Genomic DNA, 6086 nt, shown 5'->3' on the forward strand with positions numbered 1-6086 from the left:
AGACAGGAGGAGGTAACCCCTGATATGGTACCATTGGCTGTGGAAAATTTGGAGTGTAGGGTTGAACGGTTTTCAGCTCGGCTTGAATTTTTCTGATGATTGCATTGCGAGCTGGATTTAATTCGTCGCTTGAAAGTGAACCTCTAAATCTGGAAACCTTATTCTTAATTTTTGAAATAATAAAAAATCTTAAAAAATAAGCAGCAATTACTTGGATATTTTTAAAAGTACTATACCTTGAAAAAAGATCAAATAACTTTGAGAGAGACATTTTCTGATACCCGCATCTCTGCATTTTCTTGTGATTTGAAATCGAACTGAGGCCACACGTCCTCATCCTTACTAAGCCATTCTGGACTACGCATCCAGAGAATTATTTTAAAAATTTTGTAGATTGTGCCCGCGAGAAATTAAATCCGTATGTGGTAGGCTGTTGATCCAATTCAGGACAATGGTTGCGCCTTACCAAAAAAGACTCTTTCTAATTTAATTTGAAGGGACTGAAATGTCGCATCATACAATTGTGCAAGAAGAGTAGCGGTGCATAAATCTAATCTAGGCAAAGTCTTGGTTTTTATTGGAGCGACACGCGATTTTGAACAAATGAGGACATAATGGCAATTGCCCTGGGTATCAGTCGACCGCAAAAAAAGGCACGCACCATAGGCTTTCTTGCTCGCGTTGCAGAAACCATGTAATTGCACCTCGTTTCATAACTCGAGAGTTATGCATCGCAGGTACCTGATGAGGTTCAGCAAACTTAATTGTGATTTATAATCAAACCAATTGTCCGCAGTTTCTATTGGAACTGGATCATCGCAACCCAATTAAAGTTTCCAAGGTTAATGGATTAAAATTTTCCCAACGAGAATGACTGGACCCAACAAACCTAGCGGGTCAAACAGTTGGGCACATTGAGCGAGAATCGATCGCTTTGTTGCGGACTCCGTCGAATTTGCTTAATTGTCCGTAGATAAAATAGAGTCGGTCGTCGGACCCCAATGGATTTCTAATGCCTTTATTGTTTCCGAGAGATCTAAAGAGAGGTAAGAATCAGCTAATTCGTTTAAAAATTCGTGGCATAGTGCTGGAACATTCGATTTCCACTTTCGTAGATTGAATCCCCCTCGTCGTAAAATATTGGCTAAATCTTCTTTTAATTGTAACGCTTCTTGCACCGATTGCGCTCCAGTCATCCGGTACTCGGCTAAAAAATCACGTTTTAAAATAGTAGCCGCAAGAGGAAAAGATTCTTGATTATCGTCTGCGAGTTGATGTAAAGCCCGAATTTCGAGAAATGGAGCGCATGACATACCGAATGTAACCGTGTTTAAAGCGTAGATTTTAATCGATTCATCAGGTTCGTTTTGCCATTAAATCTTTTGATAAAAACTGTCTTCCGGGGGAACTCTGTTTTGTCGATACATGTGCTGAATATCAGCAGTAAGTCCTACCGGAAAGGATATAACATGTGTAACGATTGTAACACTCGTTGTAATTTTAGCGGAACTATTATACACGAACCTTGTTTTAGCTGTGAGACTGTCGGTCTTTATTACCGCGTGGTGAGGAAGATTATAACCAGACCAGGAATGGTCCTGATTATTAACAAGAGATAAATGACTTTCATTGAAATAACCGTCGATACAGTCTGTGTCATGAGATTTGAGTTCGGGATTCTTTGCGAATCTTTTCTCGAGCGTGTAAAATTGTTGAAAGGCTACATTTTGAGAGTCTCCAAGTGATTCTTTTTTATCATTAAACGGTAACCTGACCACGTAACGGCCGGGCTCATCGCGCTCAGTTATGTTTTTGTGATGGTATTCCGCGACTCGCTCTTCCTCTGAAAGTATTTTTGAGGAATTTTCTTCTACTAATTGCCAAAAGATGGGTAAATTCAGAAATTTAATTAGATTGCAAGATACTCGCGATTTTGGTTGCAATAGAGATTTGGGTACTTGTGGACTGACGTACCGTTCCGCAAAGATCCAGTCGGTATCAGATTCTTGCAATAGTACTGATAGACCCTAGACCTTAATTTGACGAGCGCGCATGAAATTATAAAAATGGTCCTCTTCGACAATCTATGGTACGATGATTTGCAAGAAGACAATTATGACACATAGATGTTTTACGAACGATATCGTAGTGCTCTTGGGGTGTCAGAATTTTAAATTGTTCACATGCATGAAGATGGTTCGTACGTTTACAGAGTATATATGAGAATAGCGATTTCTCTGAATTGGAATCGAGATTAGTAGTCATGCAAGATTGAGAGGATCGAGAATTAAACCGCGAGTGTGGGTTATTATTTTTTAGTAGTTGACTCCGTGTAGAGTCTTTTAATTTTTGAACAGATTACGTATTTCCAATAAGTGATCGGCGTTCTAAAAATGAAATCATAAAATTTAACGAGGGTACTGCCGTAGTTCCGAAAGATTCTTCTCATTTCCCGTGCGCGCATTGTTAGATCACGTGCAGAAAAGAATCAGGGCTCTCAGAGCAATTGGTCAACCAGTAGATCAATCCGATATAATAAAGTATCCTATTGATCTACTGGTTGACCAAGTGCTCTGAGAGCCCTGATTCTTTTCTGCACGTGATCTAACAATGCGCGCACGGGAAATTCCTTTCACATATGAGGAATTTCAAATAAAGCTTTAACGTGGCTTTTGACTATAAACTTGCGATTTTCATAACGCGTTGTTAAAAGATTCCATACGACATGATAGTTACTGCTAGTAATTTCAAGTAATACTATAACGTCTGCTGCCTCAGCTTTCAGACAGGCCTTGAGATAATGGAATTTTTGAATGCGAGAAATAACAGGGTTACCGTGACGTATAGATTTGAACAAATCGGGGAACGTTAGCCACAAATCAAAGCTCACATGAAAAGTAAGAGCTTGAAGCTTTGGGAGTTCAAATCTAGTATTGAAATGTGTTGAGTTTTGTACTTTATTGGATTCGGTATAATTGGTTTCTTTCACTCGATCCTGATCTGCCGATTGTGAGCCCGTCGCGTCGTAGGCATAGTCGCAGCTTGATTCGAAGCAGGTGGAAATTGTGGATTTTCTGTCTGAGAATTTGACGGAGACACATCTTGACACTGGTTCGAAACAGACTGACTAGCCTGATTGCCAAAAGACATGTGATTTTTAATATATTTTCTAAATTGACCGGTGATCGCATGAAATCGATTTTCGAATGAGAGTCTCTACATCGGATTGTTCAATCGCGTCTTCAACTGCAAAATCTTCTTCAGTATTTTCATTCATAGAGGAAAGTGCAATTTCCGAAGAAGTTACCGAGCGTTTTATTTGACCACTTTTCATTTTTAGCGATGTAATGTTTCCTGCTTTAGAAATATGACCAGACTCATAACTTTCTTTCTCTTTTTCGAACACCTTTAATTCAAATTTTTCGTAATGAACAATGTACCCACCGATACGCAATGAAAGCTAAACCAAATGAAATGGATTGGATACAGGGGTAGTTCACTAGACTTACTTGAGTCCGAGAAAATTATAGGTGGCCACGTAGAACTTCCTGGCAGGTCCAGATGATCCGAATGTTGAATTTGGGTTAAAGATCAAAAATCCTATCTCGTTGTATGTATCTATCTTGAACGTGCAAGTTCAAAACTGCTAAGAGTATACAGCGCAATACATGGAAGCTTTCTTTTATTTAGTGCTGGTCTGCCTTCGTCGATTCTGATTATGGAAGAAGTATGCAAATTTTTCAATGTTCAAAGTTTTTGTTTTTCGCTTCAGTCACTGGTTGTCCAAAAGCTGACGAAGGCACATTTTGCAAAATAATCACTGAGTGTTTAAAAGAGCTTGCCCAGTATATTGCGGAAGAAATTTTTGACTTATTAAACTTGTGATAGAAACACATATATCTTCTCCCATTTTTAACACCTTACGCAACCCTTTTTCTTTTTATTCTTAACCTCCTGGGCACACGCTTGTGCAATTTTGCTTCCCTCTCCCCTTCTTAGTTTCTCTTCGAAGTTCCAGGCCCTTTTCACTTTAAAATGGAAGATCAACCATCGACAACTGTAATTTGTTAATTTAAAATTTTCTTTTATTAAACCTCCTTGGTTTTAAAGAACACATTCTCATGACGCATATCGTGATTCGCACTCACAAGGGGAGTGCGGGTAACGGGGGTCACTGATTTTAATAATCATTTAAGAACGAAGAGTGCTATATATGGGATGAAAAAAGCTCAAACCGTTTGCCCAGATAGGAAGCGGTTTTCGAGGAAAAATGGTTTAAAGAAATACACGCCAAAAGACTATCATTCGAATTGTAAAGCAGTCAGCCCAGACGCGATGGCATAGTGGTCTAGTTTCTAGGTTGGAGACTCAGCCGTCATGTGTTCGCGCCCATGTACTTTTTTTTATACAATTAATTTAACCATAAGTATAAATAATTGTTAAAATATTATAAAAATAATGATAAACAATTTTTGAAATATATTTTAAAACTCGAAAAATTATTATTTCTCACACAAAAATTTTTCATTACCAATTTGATGTTTATGCAATATTTTAAAGTAACAAACATTAGTATTTTGTAATGTTTCTATATTTTTAGAAGCTACAAATTAATTTTTTTAAATTTTATCATTAAAAACTCAATTCAAAATACCTAAAAATATCGAACCTAGAAAATAGACCCCTACGCTATCGCAGCTGGGCTGACTGCTTTACAATTCAACTCGTAGTCTTTCGTCGCGTATTTATTTGAACCATTTTTGCTCGAAAACAGCTTCCTAACTGGAAAAACGGTTGGGGCTTTTTTCATCCTGTATTAAGCACACTTCGCTCCCAAAAGATTATTAAAATCAGTTACCCCCGTTAGCCGCACTCCTCTTGTCAGATGTGTCTAAAGAGCGAACTTTTCTACATTAAGTTCGAATTTATTATATCAAATGAGCGTTACATTTACTTATGTACCTCGGCCTGGGAATGCTTAGTAAGGTATTGCAAAATAATGTACACATTTTGCTTTTAATGATTACTTAAATATTTTTCCTTAGTCTGCACTAATTTTTATTCTCAGCTATCCTGAAGAGTGTATCAGTTCAATTTTAGAGAGAATTTTTATTATTGAAATTCATAATATGCATTGATATTGAAACACATGTGTTTTCACTTTGATGCAAACTCCTGTTTAAAAAAACAAGAAGCCAACATCCAAATTTGGAGCACAACGAACAAATAAAAACATAAAAATCCTATGGTAATCTGAAAAATTTGAAACAAATAAAGAAAAATAAAAATTAATTTTCGGACAAAAATAAAAAAGAAGAAAGAAAAATGATAAAACAACCAACCACATCTCCTTCCTTCTCTTTTTCTTTCTTTCGTGCTTTTTATTTTTACTATCATCAAATTACAATAAAATAACATTTAAAATAAAAATATATAAATAAAATTGCATTACCAACGTTTCGGTAATCGTACAGTACCCTTATCAAGGCAAGAAAAATTTAATAGGTAGAAATTGACAGCATCCACGAACAGGTGCTATCTCTTTGATACCTGAGAATCGAATGAGGGTCAGTAGGCACAAGCAGTTGTAAAGAAAATACGAATATCTGTCACAATTACATCAGAAATTCTATTTCTGATGGTATCTAAGGTATAAAAGTCTGATACTTTAACAGTTATTTACGTTCATTATAATTCATACACCTACAGTAATATAATATCTGTAATCTGGATTTCAAGAAGTTCTAGTAATATTACGTTAGTTTGCAAAAAAGAATAATTTTCATTTTCTACAGTAGGTTGGTGGCTAAAGCGCCAGACCGGTAATCGAAATGTCTTGACTTTATTTCCAGCGGAGCGACAGAAGATCATTTTTTACAGAAAAATTTTATAATATCTGTTAAGAAATCATGAGAACCCATTTTTACAACTAGAAAAATATTTTCCCCTCCCGAAACGAAAAAAAAAATATTTGACACATCCTAATACAGTCTGTCAAGTTAAAGCGTGGGTGGCTTTACTCGCAGTCGGTAAGGTGTATCGACATGATTTTGGTGTAAAAATATTAAGAAGAGCTCCCTCTTTCA

At 36.6% G+C, this 6086-nt stretch overlaps 1 protein-coding gene across 8 annotated transcripts in view; it reads left to right on the forward strand.

Annotated features, from left to right (window-relative positions):
• LOC117181870 (mitochondrial import receptor subunit TOM70) overlaps window positions 1-6086 on the forward strand; it is a 130303-nt gene that overhangs the window by 97868 nt on the left and 26349 nt on the right. The gene's annotated exons all lie outside the window — the stretch shown is intronic.

This window comes from Belonocnema kinseyi, chromosome 10 (genome assembly GCF_010883055.1).
Source record: "Belonocnema kinseyi isolate 2016_QV_RU_SX_M_011 chromosome 10, B_treatae_v1, whole genome shotgun sequence".
Taxonomy (NCBI): Eukaryota; Metazoa; Arthropoda; class Insecta; order Hymenoptera; family Cynipidae; genus Belonocnema; species Belonocnema kinseyi.